Consider the following 19,656-nt stretch of genomic DNA (forward strand, 5'->3'; position numbering starts at 1 on the left):
GTTGCCAGCAACGTTTCGGTTGTTGTTGTTGTTGTTGTAGCGGCACTACTAAGCTCAGTTACGGTCTGGATATTGTAGCCGCCTAAACAGCTACCTGTCCAGACTCGACCCAAACATCCCAAATGAGTGCCGGCATGTGGAGACGCCCCCCCACGACACCAACCACCTCTTCACATACCAGCTCAATCCGACTCAACTAACACCCCTCTCCCTTTGGTCCGACCCCATCGAAACAGCTGGTTTCCTGGGCCTACCGTTAGTTGAGCTTGACGATAATGATTAAAGTTGACGCGAAACAGGCGGGGCTTAGTAGTGCCACTACAACAACAACGTTTCGGTCATTTGGTATGCTGTAGCAAGGCTAACAACTGTTCCAAGTTTGGAAAAAATTGGTGGAGCGGTTACCAAGATATACACATGTAACCATACGTGGGCGTGGCTACTCCCATTTTCCGAAAATTTATAATATTCTTATTTCAGGCGAACAGACCTGAGGAACTAGTGACAATTAGCGACACCCGTCCGGAAGGAACACAGCTATCGCAAAATGGCAGACATTCCATGCAGTTTTGGTGTTGCCATACGCTCTAGAAAATTTATCAGATGGTGAAATTTATGGCACGCTACCGGGTGCGCTATACGCCGAAGAATAAAGTATTTATATTTTGTGCGGCGAACAGTAACCCATAACAAACCTCTTTCACTTCACGACTCGTCACAGAAGCGAACAGGAAAAAGGGTTAACTGTCTTCGAAAGGAGNAAAGGCGTCCGCAAGAGAGTTAGGTGGTACAATCACAAGAACGTGGGGCACGACTCACCCCTGAGATATAGAGTCTCAGAAAAAAAAGTCTTTAGCCGGGCAAAAAAAAAATAACACCCCGTAGTTACGTCAGGTGGCAGTTAGGGTTCGTCCGACTCAGTATTGGTAGTCTAATAAGTTAAGTTTGACGTTACGTAAATACCGAGGTCAACGCATTTACTATATTCCGCGTCAGTATTCGCTTGTAATGCTGGGTGGACTCGTTATTGTATAGCCGATCTCTGGAACAATAGGTCTACTGATCTGGTTAATACTGAGTCGGCTCCTATCATTCTTGCATTCGTAAAGCAATGAATCTAATGTTTTAAAAGGTTCAATCTGGGGTTTTAGTAAGTCAGGGTGATTTATAGTAATACTGGTAAGAAATTTAGGGTTGGGTCAGAGTTTACCCAGTAAATTCGGATTAAAACTCAACCTGGTTGTATAATCAGTTCAGATTGAATTAGCGTTATTTTCCAAATGCTTGAGTCTAAATTACACCGAGTAAACCTTGGGCCAACAATCAAGTCGGGTGTTGCGGTGGTTCTCTATTGTTTTAGGCCAGAGAAGCCTACCCCCCAAAGTGCCGAACTTAGTCGGTCTTAACACCCTGCCCCCCACTATTTCAAACCCGCTAAGAAGAACACAGGGCAGCCTGTCCTGAAAAGGACACTTGGCTGCGAGTTTATAGCCGTCCGGCGGCTGGGAAAACGTGTATATATTTATTTTGTTTCCTACTCGTTATGGGTTTGCGGCCCAAGAGACATTTTCTTAAAGGAGAACTCGTCAAAACTCCGAAAGGCATTAAACATTTTGATAAGGAGAACTCGCCAAAACTCCGAAAGGCATTAGACGTTTGGATAAGGAGAACTCGTCAAAACTCCTAAAAGACGATCCTAATGGGAGTGCGGATTGTCAGGTAGTTCACGACTCCCGGTGGGAGCGCGCGTGAACGTCCTATAAATATAAATGCTCGGGGAGGATACTGGGCGGTTTGTCTCCGACCGCCAAAGCGCCCAGTGAAAAGGACTGAACTTAGTCGGTCTTCACAGTACGGCCCCTCCGCTAGTCCAGTAGCTCGTTTCTGTTCCGAATCTCTACCTGGGCGAATTCATGTATGAATTCTCCGCCTTGTTCTCTGTCTACTGAGTAGTAGATTATATTCTCTACCAACAGAGAAACGATCGCTAGGGAAGAGTTACAGAAGCGAGTTACAGACCTACATGACTTAGCTTCGAGGAAAAGCCATGTAAAGTTGGACCCCGGGCAGTCTGCGGGCGGTCAAGGTTTTACCCTATCGCTAAGTTTAATATTGGAAAAAACGTGTATATATAAAAAGTTTAGAAAAACGTCATTATTAATTTTAGAAAAAACTACTTTACTTTCGGATCGCTCTTCGTGACAGATGACATTGTCACGGCCGGATGTCAGATGCATGGAACCTACCGATCGGTTTGCAATTCAAGATCTCTAAATCGTACAAAGCATTGCCTACCTTTCGCAGAACACGACACTTGATATATTTAGGCAAGAATTTAGCATTTATGCCTTGCTTAAAATTGCTAAGAGCGAAGTTTTTCCGGAATACTTCTTGTCCTTCCCGGTAATTCACAACTCGCGTACGTTTGTTGTACGTGTTCGCTGCTCTGTCTTGCGCTAACTCAAGGTTCTTTCGTATGTGTTCGCGAATGTTTGCTAACTTGTCAGCTCTGCTTGTAATCGGGACTTCGTCTTGTCTTAGGCTACCCAGTTTCTCCAGTATGCTATAGGCTGACGCATGTTGTATCATATTTTGTCCAAATAACGCGTAGTATGGCGAGCTCTGAATCGACGTATGGTAATCGCTTCTTAAAACCGACAGAATTTCGGGAATATGTTTGTCCCAGTCCATGTGATCTTGCTTGTCCTTCAGGAATATTCTAACTTTCGAAACAATCTCTCTGTTCACTCGTTCAGAGGCGTTAGCCTGCGGTGAGTATAACCCCGTCTTAATGTGAACAACCCCATAGTTTTCAAAAAACTGCTGCATCTCCTTCGAAATGAATTGCTTCCCGTTATCACTATGGACGAATTGAGGGACCCCGAAAGCTGGAAAAATCTCTGTACTAAAGAAGCTAATTACGTTTGCCGACGTCGCGTTTTGCATCGCCTTCAAAAATACGTATTTGGAAAAATGGTCTAGCACTATAAACAAAAACTGGTTTCTTCGCTTTGAACCTGGATAGGGTCCTAAGAAATCGCAATAAAGACGCTGGAATGTCCTCTCAGATACGAAGACATTGCCCATAGGTGGTCTGGACACTTGATTGGTGGCTTTCACGGCTTTGCAGGTTTCGCAACGGTTTACATAGAGGCGTATGTCCTTTGCCATTTGTGGCCAAAAGTATTTCTGCCGAACGCGCTCTAAAGTTTTCTGCCAAGCTCCATGGTAACTAGCATTGGAATCGTGTGAACATTTGGTTGCGAGCACCGTCAGCCCTTCCGGTAACCACAAACGCCAGAGTGAATCCCTCTCTTCCACACCTCTTCGAAACATCACTCTTTTGTAAAGTCTATTTTCGACTATGCGTAAATCGGGTAGCCCTTTNATCCTTAAGTTGTATCTTTGCAATAGAAGCGATCATCTTGCCAGCCTGCCGCTCAAGTCCTTTTGTGCCATTAGCCACTTGAGACTTGAATGGTCAGTAATTATTCGAAAAGGCAATCCTTCAATATATGGTCTGAAACGCTTGACACTAACTATTGCGGCGAGGCATTCCAACTCGGTGACCATATAATTTCGCTGAACATTATTAAGTTTCTTCGATACAAAAGCTATGGGATGCTCTGCTTCTTCCTCATCGAGCTGGAATAACACGCCTCCTGCTCCTATTTTGGATGCATCACATTGGTTCACGAATTCTTTACTAAAATCGGGTTGTGCCAGGACAGGCGCTGAACAGAGTGCAACTTTAAGTTTACCAACTGCTTCAACTGCCTCAGGAGTTAATTTACCAGAACTTGCTCTTCTTCCGCATCCCGCAAGCATTTCGCCACTTCCTTCAGCAATTCCAAATGATCTTCGAAGTTTGAACTGCACACCATCAGATCATCCAGGTAGACGAAGACGTTCTCTCTTAACCGTGAAGAAATAGCCTTATCCATCAGCCGACTCATTGTTTGTGGTCCATTGCACAGGCCAAAGGGCATCACTTTAAAGTGATACAATGGCTTCCCTGGAACCGCAAATGCCGTCTTTTTCTTAGACGATTCCGTTAATTTGATTTGGAAGAAAGCATCCTTCAAATCAATACCACTTAAAAATTATGTATCCTTTAACCTGCTCAACAGTCCATTAATATGGGGCAACGGATACGAGTCCTTCTTGGTGACCGCGTTCACCTTCCTGGAATGTACCCACAGCCTGAGTTTGACTGGTTTCCGAACTAGTACCACTGGACTACACCACGGTGAATTCGATTCCTCAATCACTCCCATCTTGAGTAGCCTTTCAATTTCGCTATAAGCTTCTGCCTGCCTGGGTGGTGAAAGAGGAAAGTACTTACTTTTAATTGGCACCGCATCACCCGTGTCTATATGGTGCGTCACTAAACTGGTTTGACNCCATTAATATGGGGCAACGGATACGAGTCCTTCTTGGTGACCGCGTTCACCTTCGTGGAATCTATCCACAGCCTGACTTTGCCTGGTTTCCGGACTAGTACCACTGGACTACACGATGGTGAATTCGATTCTTCAATCACTCCCATCTTGAGTAGCCTTTCAATTTCGCTATAGGCTTCTGCCTGCCTGGGTGGTGAAAGAGGAAAGTGCTTACTTTTAATTGGCACCGCATCACCCGTGTCTATATAGTGCGTCACTAAACTGGTTTGACCTAGTCCTAGCTTTTCGAACGAGGGAAACTCCTGAACAACTTTTTGCAATGCTATCTTCTGATCTGATGTGAGCTGATGGAAGCNCTTCGCATCCGTTTCCAAGAATGGAAACGTTTGCTCCGGAATCCAATAAACCCACTATGAAACTATCGTGTATTTTAATCTTTGCCAGCGGTCGCTCATCTGGCGTTATAAGAATTTTAGTGCTTTGCAAACTTTACGCATATTTAATCGGCTAGAATATCTTTTCCTACACTGTAGTATATTTTCAGAAACTACAAGTTTTGGTTCTTCGTCGAATATATCCGCCCTTTTCCGTTCATAATCCTGTTTNCAAGATAAAAGCGAATAGTCCTCGTAATACTTTTAAAAGTGACCGGTAAAGATATCGAGCCGAGTATTTTCGCTGATTTCCACCAGCTGTGTAGACAAAAGCGCGCAAAGAATGATATTTTAAATTGTTTTCTTTTAGGAATTCTTCGCATCCGTTTCCAAGAATGGAAACGTTTGCTCCGGAATCCAATAAACCCACTATGAAACTATCGTGTATTTTAATCTTTGCCAGCGGTCGCTCATCTGGCGTTATAAGAATTTTAGTGCTTTGCAAAAGTTTACGCATATTTAATCGGCTAGAATATCTTTTCCTACACTGGAGTATATTTTCAGAAAGTACAAGTTTTGGTTCTTCGTCGAAAATATCCGCCCTTTTCCGTTCATAAACCTGTTTTCTTTGCTCTAAACTAGCTGGGAATTAAGTCTGGCATGCCACATCCCTACGTGAAGGCCTAAGAATTCGAACCTGCAGAGGATTGGCTGTAGAAGAAAACATACACTATCGGAATTATCTGGAAAAGTTATGATGACCCTAGGCGATTCCCATAATAATAACACCATGCCCAAAAAAAAACATCAAAAATCAACGNAATCCAATAAACCCACTATGAAACTATCGTGTATTTTAATCTTTGCCAGCGGTCGCTCATCTGGCGTTATAAGAATTTTAGTGCTTTGCAAAAGTTTACGCATATTTAATCGGCTAGAATATCTTTTCCTACACTGGAGTATATTTTCAGAAAGTACAAGTTTTGGTTCTTCGTCGAAAATATCCGCCCTTTTCCGTTCATAAACCTGTTTTCTTTGCTCTAAACTAGCTGGGAATTAAGTCTGGCATGCCACATCCCTACGTGAAGGCCTAAGAATTCGAACCTGCAGAGGACTGGCTGTAGAAGAAAACATACACTCGGAATCAGAACTATCGGAATTATCTGGAAAAGTCATGATGACCCTAGGCGATTCCCATAATAGTAACACCATGCCGAATTCTTTGCCAAGTTAGCTTTTACTTTCTCAACTATAATTTAATTGGGTATAAAACCGCAAACTAGAATTATCTCAAAATTCTTAATAAAAAGTTTGTAGTGAAGTTTTATCGAATTTTTTTAATTTTTCTTCAAAGTTTGTAATTTCGATATATATGGTTTATGTAAGATAATGAGCTATATTTTTTTAAAGATTAATAATCATTAAACAAATAAAATATAGTCAAGGCTGGTTAAAATATCATCCCCCTATTATTTTTCACATGCCTGCATGTATTCAACGTCGCAAACGGTCTTGCGCGCAAAGCAAAACTGCAGAGGCGCTGAATTTGTGTATGTGTTCATGAATAAACTATGAGCCACTTAACTCATCTAGCGGTATACAATGAATCCCTCAAACAATTGCATAAAGAGAAGCAAGCCAAGCCAAGTGGAAGTGATCAGCGATTGGGAAAGATATTCATGCTCACTAGTTAACAAGCAAGCCAAGCAATTGTGAGAGAGTAACATTTTTTAGTGACAGCAAGTTTGAGTGAGCAATGGGGTGATTCATGAGCATATGAGCATATTCATAAGCTGAGCTATTCAGTGCCGAACTCTGATGTGGACGTGGTTATTGTCCGATTTAAAAAATTTTTGGTTGTTGTTGCTGTTGTAGCGGCTACAACAACCCCGCCCAGATATGCTGGTATCTCAGTCGTTGTCGTCAAGTTCCACTAACGGCAGCCCCAAGAAGCGTGCAGCCTCTGTGGGGTCAGCCCATAGGGACGACGCCGTTAGGGTTGTGGGGTTTTCCGGGCATGCGAAGATATGTTTCGAGTCGTGAGGGGTCTCTCTGCATGCCGGCCATTCGTTCGGCACATCCGCATTTAACCTACTTAGGTAGGAATTTAGCCTGCTGCAGTAGCCAGAGCGAAGTTGGGCTATGGTTGTTCTGGTCTCCCGAGGCAGTTGGAGCTCCGTCGCGTCAATGTCCGGTGTTTGTGTGCCTAGAACGGCATTCACAGGTCTTGAGTCTACATAACTGAAGACTGCGTCCCTGTGAATGCCGTTCAGGGCCTGTCTGTGAGCTGACGGGTCCAGAGGTTGCTTAATGAGCCTCTGGACTTCGTCCGTCAGTTCATATAGATGCCTCCTGACGTGCCTCGGCGAGAGCTCCTCTGCAAGCAGATGTGTATTTGGGAGGCCACATCTGTGGCTCCCAGCCAGAAACTGCTTGCAGAGCATCGTGTTGTGCTCCCTAATTGGGAGCATTTTCGCCTCATCGTGGAGGTGGTGTTCTGGTGACATCAGGAGGCATCCAGTCGCTGTCCTAAGTGCTGTATTTTGTACCGTCTGTAGCTTCGTCCACTGCGTCCTACTAGTCCCCAGCGACCACACTGGTGCTGCGTAGTTTAAAATCGGCCGGCCTATTGCCTTGCATGTTGCCAGCAACGTTTCGGTTGTTGTTGTTGTTGTTGTAGCGGCACTACTAAGCTCAGTTACGGTCTGGATATTGTAGCCGCCTAAACAGCTATCTGTCCAGACTCGACCCAAACATCCCAAATGAGTGCCCGGCATGTGGAGACTCCCCCCACGACACCAACCACCTCTTCACATGCCAGCTAAATCCGACTCAACTAACACCCCTCTCCCTTTGGTCCGACCCCATCGAAACAGCTCGTTTCCTGGGCCTACCGTTAGTTGAGCTTGACAATAATGATTAAAAGTTGACCCGAAACAGGCGGGGCTTAGTGGTGCCTCTACAGCAACAACGTTGCGGTCATTTGGTATGCTGTAGCAAGGCTAACAACTGTTCCAAGTTTGGAAGAAATTGGTGGAGCGGTTATCAAGATATACACATGTAACCATACGTGGGCGTGGCTACTCCCATTTTCCAAAAATTTATAATATTCTTATTTCTCGTCCAAAAACCATTGTAAATATCAATTTTGGGTGAATAATCTTCAGTAGTTACTTGTAGGCAATTTACATGATTCAACTTTCGCAGGCGATTAGATGAATCAAAAGTTGAACGAAAGTAGGCAGCCGACCAACTTCACTGAAAGCGATTAGTTGGAAGGCCGTTTACACCATGCGATTGTTGCTTTCAACTAAAAATCCCCTGAAAAATCGCTTTATGTAAATTCCCTATAAAATATCGCAGTTTCGTCTTTCTGAAAATTACCGTTATATGGGAGGTAGGCGTGGTTATTGTCCGATTTCGCCCATTTTCAATACCATCCGTCCTACGACCGAAAGGAGTGCACGTACAAAGTTTCGTTAAGATACCTCAATTTTTACACGAGTTAACGTGTGCACAGACGGACGGACAGACAGTCACCGCTTAATCGATTTCCCTTTTCATTCTGATCATTTATGTATACATTATGTCTATATCTATCTCGATCTGTTTTGCCTGTTACAAACAACCGTTATGTGAACAAAGTTATAATACCCTTGTGCACAAGTGCGCTCGGGTATAAAAATTTTATAGTCATCGGATCGGGATTGTTTCCCGGGTGAGCTTGCCGATGTTGAATCCATTTTACCGATTAAAACTCACTTATCAATGTTATTGTAGGCTTGGTTGATCTATCATGTGGAAGTGCAAGTGAAAACTTTCAGTTTCTGCTTCACTTCATGCCCAACGTTTCGCTAACTTTCTTAGATTCCCGCCCCTGAGGAAGCTAAGAAAGTTAGCGAAACGTTGGGTATGAAGTGAAGCAGAAACCGAGAGTTTTCACTTGCACTTGCACATGATAGATCAACCAAGCCTACAATAACATTGATAATAGTAATAANCGTTTACCTCTGGAGTTTTCTAATTGTATGTCTTTGATATGATACCTACGACGAGGTTGATATATAGCAGTGCCCGCCAAAAAGAGAAAAGTCTTAAAATGAGAATGTATTAGTTACCCTGCAAGAACAGTGACTATCATTTGACAAATCATTTGAGTGGCAAGACTGATAGAGATTCCTGTCACTGGCTACCTACAAGTTTCTATCAAATTCTAAAGGGCAGTGTGAAAAATCTGATGTCAACATTTGTGTACATGTGATCTTCCGTCTTCCTTCAACTTATGGCCTTATATATTGGNGACGACCGCTGTTAAGAAAAAACCTTTTTTCTATATTTTTTTTGCGATGTGGCTTTGACCAGGGTTTGAACCCAGGTGTTGTGGAGTGGAAGCGCGCACTGCTTATCACTACACCACAGCGGCCGACAACATTGATAACATTGATAATCTATACCATATTGATCAGCAAAAAAAACTCACTTTGTTTTGTAAATTTCTCTCTTGGTTCACTTTAATTTTTGTAAAAAAATGCCGCTCACGCTCTTTGTTGCACTTTTGACTTTTCACTAACATCGGATTATAATTATAGGACTGCCGCTTGGTTGAAATTAGTGATGTGTGTTTTTCCGCACTTCCAAGGCCTTTGCAATTTTATGATAATGCGTTATTTTAACCGATTTGAAACGTAATGGACACTTTGGAAAGTTATTCCATGGAATTTTCGATAAAAAGGCACACAATAAAACTTCGGCATCTTACAATTGTAAAATATGAAAAGTCATAAAAACTGGCTTGAATTTCTTCACTTTTCTGTCCAACCCGGAACCCTTAAGTGTTTTCTTAAGAGTTAGAAAATAATTTCATATTTATTTTTGTACCCAACCTCATATTTTTCCGTGCGAAAATCTTTGGTTTTCGAAAATCGGTTCATTAAGGCCACTCTTAAGTACATACATACATATAGCAGCAATTAATTTAATTTAAGGAAATGGCACCGAATGTAGTACATATTTTTAGGCGCAATATTTAATTATAATTATTATTTATTTCTTCTGGCGGCGCGGCGTTTACCTCTGGAGTTTTCTAATTGTATGTCTTTGATATGATACCTACGACGAGGTTGATATATAGCAGTGCCCGCCAAAAAGAGAAAAGTCTTAAAATGAGAATGTATTAGTTACCCTGCAAGAACAGTGACTATCATTTGACAAATCATTTGAGTGGCAAGACTGATAGAGATTCCTGTCACTGGCTACCTACAAGTTTCTATCAAATTCTAAAGGGCAGTGTGAAAAATCTGATGTCAACATTTGTGTACATGTGATCTTCCGTCTTCCTTCAACTTATGGCCTTATATATTGGCCTCTTTTTAACCAACGCAAAATTTGCAAATGTGTTAGTAAGATAAATGAGAATGTGTTAGTTTCCATCACACAATTCTTGTAGGGTTATGAAACAAAAAATGAGAATGTGTTGGTGGTAATGCACGGCAAACAATTTCTGTGTTGTATTACTTATTATAAAAACTTAGGTATGTTTTTTTGCCGGTTTTTTCATTGTGCGTAATTTTNAAAAAATTCTGTGTTGTATTACTTTTTATAAAAACTTTGGTATGTTTTTTTGCCGTTTTTTCATTGTGCGCTATTTTTTAGATCTATATATTTTAGATGAATGAATGAAATGAATGAAACATATAATGAAAGTTAACGGCCCTAAGAAAGGAAAAAGTTGGTAAAATTTTGTATGTATTGTACAAAATTATTATTATTTTTTTATAATTTAAGTGTGGATTTCTGAGCAAAAAACATAACGTGCACTCTGAATATTAAAAGAAAATTTCGTTGATTTCAAGTAGAAATAAAATAAAAATATATATATCTAATATATATTTATTTTAAAATTAGGTAGAACTTGACATTTATCAACAATTTAAAATAACGATTAAACCAAAAGATAAATAACAAAACATATTGTATGTTTTAATTGAGGACTAGTCTGGTATTAAAAAAAAAATACATAATTCACAAAGTGCTTTTAATATAAAGAAAAAGCACAACTTGGTACCATATACATACCTATTTCTAGGGGTGTATGTACGAAAAATTGTGGTATAAAATTTTTGAATGAATATTCATTCATACTGCTCAGTGTACCTACTTTATTCAACAATAATGCGTCATCAACTAAATAAAATTTGTTGCTCTTCTACTCTTTCTGTTGACGTTCGGATTGTGTACGTGTAAGAAGCCGACTGTGTACATGTGAAAGGCCGAATATAGTTCGTTTCCCAGGAAAGTGTTTGGCGGGCACTGATATATAGACTAGGTTTGCCATAGATACATTTGCTATATTTATACTATAAATGGTGGTCTGGACACACAACATTGCAAGTTGATAAAAGCTTAAAAAAATGCTATTTGGTTTCCTACCTTTATTTTTCATTATTGTCAATAAACAAAAATTCATGTACTGCACATTTATATACATACATACATATGTATGTACATGAAGAAAAATACTTTAGATATAGTGAGAGAAACTTGAATACAAATGCATGTATTTAAAACTATTAACTGTCGATCATTTTCGTTGATTATCAAATTATGTGATACATTCCACGTTAAACTCGTTATTCATATGCCCGCATACATACATATGTTACTTTTCATATCACTTCAAGTGATATGCGCCCCACGCTTTTCATTTTCAATGTCATTAATTGTTTATAATGACTTTTGCTAAAATTTCAAAATCAAAAGTTATCAAAACAAATTCTGTGGGACTGGGAAATATTATTTTCTACTTTTTAGTCCATTTATAAAAGTGTTGTATATTAAAAAGTTTTTTTCCNTTCAAATAGGGCTGCCAGATATCTCTGTTGCCAAACCGGGACACTTTACGGAGGGCCTCTCGCTCCCTTCTCTTTCATTTCGACGTGCGAAAGGATGTAGTAAAATTTTATTTTGACAGACAAAAATAAAAACATAAAAACATGAGATCATGAGATCATTACAACGTACGCCAACAAAACAAAAACAACTTATCATACCTAAAGCACAGAGAATTTTTCACAATGCATGAACCTTTTTTTATTCTTTATAAAAATACAGTTTATACTAAATATATGAAAAAACATAAAAATAAAATTGTTAAACTTTGTGCTAATCTCGGGAAAATTCAATAAATTTGCAACATTCTAATCAGACTTTTTATAAAAATTTTTAAAATGAAGTTTGGCAGCCCATTAAATTTTAGTTGATTTTAATACCTTTCATGAGCATGAAATGGTATTATAACTATGGTCCGATGTTTGTAAGTACCAAAATAAGAAGAGATAGACCCATTAAAATGTATACTTAAATGATCATCACGTCGAGCTGAGTCGATTTAGCCATGTCCGTCTGTCCGTCTGTCTGTCTGTCTGTCTGTCCGTCTGTTTGTATGCAATCTAGTCTCTCAGTTCTCGAGATATCCGGATGAAATTTGGTAGGTGGGTGTATTTTTATAACGTATTAATCATTTGTCGGAACCGGAAGAAACTGATTGTTCAGATATGAGATTTTTTGCCATAACTTCTCCATTTGTGCAGCTAGGAACATGAAAATTCTCACCGTTTTCACTCATTATTAACAAAATATTTACCGTGAAAATAACAAAGATCGGGTCTCTATAACATCTATTTCCCATTCAACTGATTGTTCAGTTATGACAATTTTCGTTATGACTCCACGATTTATGCAGCTAGGAACGATTATCAACAGAATTCTTACAGTGAAAATAACAAAGATCGGGTCACTTTTACATATAGCTCCCATACAACTGATTGTTCAGGTATGAGAATCTTTGTTATAACTTCTAAGTATATGCAGCTAGAAACATGATATTTCGCACTATTTTCACTCATTATCAACAGATAGTTTACAGTAAACTTAACAAAGATCCATATAACTGATTGTTCAGATATGGGTTTTTAATGTAAAACTAATTTTTTTGGCCAGCTAAAACCGATAATTTCGTAAGCTATTGTATAAATAATAATACAAAGTCTACTGAGAAAATTGTCAAAATCTATGCTGTATAAGCCTTATCTAGTATACCACTGATTGTTCCTATACCAGTTTTAGCGATATATCTCCTTTAAGTACGAAGCTAAACCCATTCAATTGTGTTACCGGTTTACATACCGATTACACAGCAGTGAAAATGACTTTGGTTGGTGCTATATAAGGTATATCTTCCATACCTCTGATTGTTTAGCTAGAATTTTTTATATATGTATCTCCTCTATCTATGTCTGCTGTGAATATATAATTTTTTTTCAAATGCAGCAATCTGTTAACGTAAAATTTTCAGATGCTCATGAAAGGTATGGAGCCTTGGGCATAGCCGAAGAGAGCGCTGCTCTTGCTTGTTTTCATTGAAGTCGCCACAAGTTATATATTTTGTAAGTGGCACATCAATACCCTTCGATATGTTAGTCGCTTACGCTGATTGGGAGATTTTTTCATGAGATATTGAAGAAAAGCTACGAAAAGTACCAAAAAACACTTTTTTGAAAAAATCCATGCATTGTCCGATAATTTTAAAATAACGATGAAAATGCGGGACGAATGCAGGACACCTGGAAAAAATCAGTACATTTTCAGGTTTTTCAGGTTTGAAAAACTACGCAGTACCGACCTTTGAAAAACAGTACGGTCCTGCAAAAAACAGAACGAATGGTCACCGTACATATAACGGTAATTTAGAGAAATACAAAATCTTCGATAAATCAGTAAATATTAAAGCCAATTTATTCAAAGTTAATGCTTGCAACAATTCTTAACCAGGAAATACGTTTGTGATAAAATTTTGGAAAATGGGCGTGGCACCGGCCACTTATGATCACATATATGTATCTCGGTAACCGTTCTACCAATTTGTACCAAGCCCGGTATGGTTATTGTGCTTGCCACATAAAAGCAAAACGTTGAAAATCATTGAAACCGGAGTAAAATTGAGGCCGCTTTTCATATAACGGTAAATTTCAGAACTGCTTGAAACTTCAAAAATTTCGAATATTAAGGACTCTAATTTACTCAAAATTTATACGCCCCGGCTTACCATGTAGCGGTAGCTTTCGGAAAGGTGAAAAACATATATTTAATACTTGCGCCGGGTATTTAATGTTCGGCTCCACCCGAACTTAGACTTTCTTACTTGTTGTATTTAGTATAGAAATATTCAATTCAAATACGCCCATTTTAAAATGAAGCGATTTCAATTACCGATTGGTTTTTCATAATTAAGTTAAAAAAATATTTAAATTCCATGCTGGTTGTAATGGGAATTGAACCCTGACCCTCTGGAAATTAGCAAATTGTGGCAGGCATCTTCGCGCACTCAGCTACAGCCAGACATGTAAATGCATTTAAATTTGAGTTTGAATCAATACCACGCGTGCGTGTTTTGAAAGTATTATTTTTAAATACGAAAATTTTTAAACGATAATCAAAAAGAAAAGATTCATGTTTACTATGCGTATTTCCCCCAGTAATTCAAAACATTTTTCTGAATATTAAACGCGTTCTTTCTCCTAGTGTAGTGATTTTTGAACTTTTATTCAAATTTGTACAATCAAATCAAAAACCGGGACACTAAAACGAAACCCGGGACATTTTAAGGTTGGACCGGGACACCGGGACAAATGTCTAAAACCGGGACATGTCCGGGAAAACCGGGACGTCTGGCAGCCCTATACATACGCCAAATTCGAACCAAATCAGACCAAAATACGGTTTTTCGAAATATCTCGACCTTGGCGCCACATAGGAAGACCATTTTACGCAAACACGATTCTACTTTTATAGCCAGTATATATATTTTAAAAAGCAGACAAATCGGCCCGTAAATACGTTAGATATAAGACTTTTATTTTTTTTGTCGTGGTGGACCTTCCGACGGAAACACCCATATTTAATACTTGCGATATTTAATGTTCGGCTCCGCCCGAACTTAGACTTTCTTACTTATTTTTAATTGAATTTTGAGCACGCTTGGCCCATGTGTGCGTCGAGCGCACGTTTAGTATATTCAAGGATTTTCTTCGCGAGAATCGAATGAAAATGCTGCCAGAAAACTTCAAAATAAATTTTGTGGTTCAATGTTACTACAACTATAGAGATTAAAGTTTTGTGAGCTAAAAACTCGAAAAGAGAAAATAGTCAATTACCTTGTTTATAACAACACTTAAACGCTTTGACCTTGAAAGAGATATGTGTACAGTCAAATCATATTTTTTTTAATGCGGTTCTTGCGTAGGTATAAACGAGGTAAAAGATTCAAAGTACAAAGTTAATTAATATAAACATAATTTAATATAAACATTTCTTAAGTAAATGTATTTATTGATTATTTTTCGCTTTTTTGTCTTTATTAGTGACTTCTTTTGCCTTTTTTGCGATTTCTAGTTCCATATCCTGCCTATTTCGCAATTTTATTTTGCCTTTTCCAGCCTTTTTCGATATTTTATTTTGCCGTTTTTACAGGTTTTCAGGTCCTAAAAATCTGTTCCCTTGTTATAACATTTTTCTTCCTAAGGATTACCATTTCTGAAATATAGCGATGCAAAATTTTAGTAATAGGTATGCACTCTATAACAGGCATATCATAAATTTGTATAGAAACTTTTTGTAGGTATCTCTACTTAAGTGCTCATAACTTCTACAATTATTATTCAACTTAGGTAAGCAGAGGGTCGATTCCCGTTCTGCGTTATCGTGAAATGAAAAAAAAACTTTTCACTTGATGTTTTCACGTTTTCACTTCATCAATCTCTAAAATGCGATTTTTATTTATGCTATGAAAACTGCTCGCCGACTAGCTTATGAAATGGCCCTGAATGATATTTTTTGACCAATGGTGTAAATAAAATTGAATTTTAAACTATTATCGAACCTCTACAAAATGTCTGCTGTAATTTTTGTACTAAATTTGTCTAGAAGATTGCGGAAACGACTCAGGTAAAAATCGCGAATTGATAGTTTTTTTTCCATTTTGATGTATATGTTGTTGTTTTTTTTTACATTTTTAGGGAGCACAACTAGAACTCGAATGGAACCATTATAATACAAAGACTCGATTATATCGATTTCCAAAGGCACTATGCGTTCAGTTGATTAATGAACTGAAACCATTCCTCAAGGGCTCATGTAAATTGCATGCCATTCCGAGCCATATAAAGGTTTTGTGCGAACTTCGATTTTTTGCCACTGGTAGCTTTCAGCGAGCGATATGTTAAATTCCCAAAACGTGAAGAATTCAATGCAAAGAAAATACAATTTTTCGAAAAACATGGATTTCCGGGAATAATAGGCTTAATCGATGGGACTCATATAACAATATGCGCACCAAAAAAAAGAGATTGAACATGTTACTACTGCCGCAAGGGTGGCCATTCCAAAAATGTACAAATTATATGTAATGCCAACCACCTTATATTAAATGCAAGTGCTAGATTTGGAGGTACAGCCCATGACTCCTATATTTGGCGAAGTTCGAAAGTATACGACTCTCTTAAGCAACATTTCGATAGAGGAGAACGTGATTTCTGGCTTTTTGGAGATAGCGGATATCCTTTACAAGTATACCATTCTAATTTCAAAAGCTTTTATAGATATTTTAAACTATTGGTTTTTTGTTATTTTTATGGCCTTATAACAATTATATTCAACAATTTTTATGGGCTCGAGGCCGTCCTAAATGCAAACTTATTGTGGAAAAGCAACAATAATTTGAAAAAATGGTGGAAGTGATAGCTTTTTCGGAAATCACCACATTTCCTCATCAGACTTCTTTCAGTAGGATTCGAACCGACGATCACCACTGACTCAGCCAATTGCCTACGCACTGTGCTAAGTTTGTCTTGTTCATTCTTGTTGCTTATTTTCCACTATTTCACTTTGCTAAGCCAACTACAATCAAGCGCAGCTATTCCGCTGCAATTCACTTGATCATGTGGTTGCTGGTTTAGTTGGTTTTTTTGTTAATATTTCTATTATTAGAATTTTTAACTTTTAGGTGTGCTCGTCCTTAAGTTATTTGTTTTTTGTTATTTTTACTTCTACCATTTTTTCAAATTATTGTTGCTTTTCCACAATAAGTTTGCATTTAATACGGCCTCGAGCTCATAAAAATTGTTGAAGATATTTTAAACCTTAATAATTCTTTACTTAGCCTTGGCTGTTGACTTCAATCGCTGAACCAGCATCTAACGCCGAAGAAATATATATATATAGCACATAAGAAAACAAAAGCTATTGTTGAAAGATGCATTGGGGTGCTGAAGAGCAGATTTCGTTTCCTATCCAAGGAAAGGGTACTTTTTACAGTCCACAAAAATCAGGCATTATTATATATGCGTGTATCGTACTGCACAATTGTCTTATTCTGCTAGAGTGCCTTTCAACGAAAGGATTGAAGAATCTGGAACAAACATAGCCGATGAAATTAGTCCAACATTTGACAATGTTTTAAGTGAGGCACGAAGACAACGAGCAAGAATTATTGAAGCCTTTCGCCAGTGAATAAAATGAAAATAACTTTCTTTTATATTTGAAACTTTAATATAATTTAATGCAGGTTACACGTTAGGCTGGGTTGGCAATATTTTTGTTTGAATCGAATTTGAATAGTCAAGGGTATCGGTACATACAGTGGTCGAATAAATTTTAGCCGTGCCATATTTTGGCAAGTTTTAACATATGATTTTTTTTAAATTTAATTTTGGTTATTTTTATATAAAAAAAAAATAGTTCATTCTTTAACAACCCCCGTGTAAATCAACAAACGTTCGTAAAAAGTTCAAGTCTTTTTTAATTAGATCCCCTAGAAAGCTTCTGAGCATGCAGCTTTGTATCCCATTGAATTCTGGTAGAATAAAAAATAAGCTTCAACTTGCACTTTATTCTAACAAGAATGCAATGGACTACAAAAGTGCATTCTCAGAATCTTTCTAGGAAATCTAATTAAAAACTCTCGAACTTTTTACGAACGTTTGTTGATTTTTTTTAATATACGCGCAAGGCTTGAAACTTGGATTTACACGGAGTTTGTAAAGAATGAACCATTTTTTTTTAGTTAAAGCTTGTCTAAATATGGTGCCATTACTAGCCATTAAATAAATTTATGAGTTCAATTTTGATTAAAATAAATAAAATGTGAAGTGAAGTATTCAGTCAATATTAATTATTAAAGCAAAATGAAATAATTGCTGTTTTTTTCAAAAAGTTGAACGCAACAGACTGTTGCATATTTCCCTTTTCACGGCATATCATCTTTCTTCAAGCTTACTAATTCGTCTAGCGCCTACACTATTTTTTCTCGTTGTGGGTAAAATCGTCATAAACTATTACGTCATCAACAAACAACTTTTCTCTTGTCTGAAGCTTCTTGGTTTTCCGAAGTACCTTTGGCGTTTTGCTATTCAGAGTGGAGGGCATTGCATCGTTTTGATATGCGTCCGTCTGACTCTCCGGAATAAATTGTGTAGTATCACTTCAATAACTTCTTCAAACAACGGAGGGCTTCGATCTATAAAGCAATCCTCTTCCTAAAGAAATTCGAATTAATAAAGATACATTAATAAGCATACATACTAACAAATAAGAACACACTTAATAGGGCTGTTCAGGATCTTGCGCATAATATGCATATTATGCTCTTGCATTTCCACATTCGGTGCACTCCTAAATTACAATTAAAATGAAAACGGTTGCCGTGGTAAAAAGCACAAAATTTGGAAATGCAAATGCAAATCCAAGACTATTTGCACAAGATCTTGAACATCTCTATTCTAAAGTATTCACCAATTTTGTCAAATCCAAGTTTAGGATAATAGTCTCCATCCACTGCTTCCTTTGAGATTAAATTTATAGTCCTATTTTCAAACTCTGTCATTTTCGTTAGCTTTATTATACTATTTACGCCACTCCTTTCTTGCTGCTGCTTTATTGAACTATATTTTGATTTGTGGAGAGCCTATTAACAAATTTAGGAAAATGTTTGACGTTGTTATTTTCATTAAAATACATTCATGCCAATTACGGTATCCATCGGATGCCACCTAGGCATATGCTCTTGCATTTGCCACCTAGGCATCCGACACATCTATTCCGATCCTACGGTCATAACAATCAAATGTGAAGGATTAAGTTCGTGTGAGTGGCATGTATTATCCGACGGATTCCTTCACATGCGATTGTTATGACCGTAGGGATCGGAATAGATGTATCGGATGCCGTAATTGGTTTGAATAATTTTTACCTCAAGTCGGTCCAAAATTTTCTCCACTTTTTTCCACACTTTTGTGCTGCTCCCAGTCCATTAAGTATCTGCGCCAAATCTCCCACTTTTTATGTTGGGTTTTAGCTCCGTCTACGCCTATAAATCTATGAAAACACACAATCTTTAAGCAATGTTAAAACGGCAAAAGTAGAAAAGTTACTTATCGTTGGCTAGGTCAGGATTATTTTCTAAATAATTAATGAGGTGCTCCTTTTGGACCTCACTTGCTCTTTTTGCACGACGTTGAATTTCTTTTTCCATTTTCGATTTATTTTGCTTGCAATTGCGTTTAACGCGGCAGTTTTTTCGGCGTTAATTTGGTTTTCACTTCACTTCAATTCGATCAGCTGTTGGCACTTTAACGCAAAACGAGAATCGCTAATGTGGTGAATTGGTGAAAATATTTTTCACTTCACGATAACGCAGAACGGGAATTAACGCTCAGGGCCTTATTGTATTTATGAAAGATCACACTTTGACGTGCAGGAATCCAAAAGTTAACAGGTTCTTTCATATTTATATTTATACCGAAAGTAGCTCTTTTAAATTTTTTTTG

At 38.1% G+C, this 19,656-nt stretch overlaps 1 pseudogene; it reads left to right on the plus strand.

The window, feature by feature from the left end:
* The first annotated feature begins 15,849 nt into the window (after positions 1-15,849).
* Positions 15,850-17,341, plus strand: LOC108372163 (putative nuclease HARBI1; annotated as a pseudogene).
* Positions 17,342-19,656: the final 2,315 nt, after the last annotated feature.

This window comes from Rhagoletis zephyria, unplaced genomic scaffold (assembly GCF_001687245.7).
Source record: "Rhagoletis zephyria isolate East Lansing unplaced genomic scaffold, Rhagoletis_zephyria_1.1 Rzeph_scaffold_05501, whole genome shotgun sequence".
Taxonomy (NCBI): Eukaryota; Metazoa; Arthropoda; class Insecta; order Diptera; family Tephritidae; genus Rhagoletis; species Rhagoletis zephyria.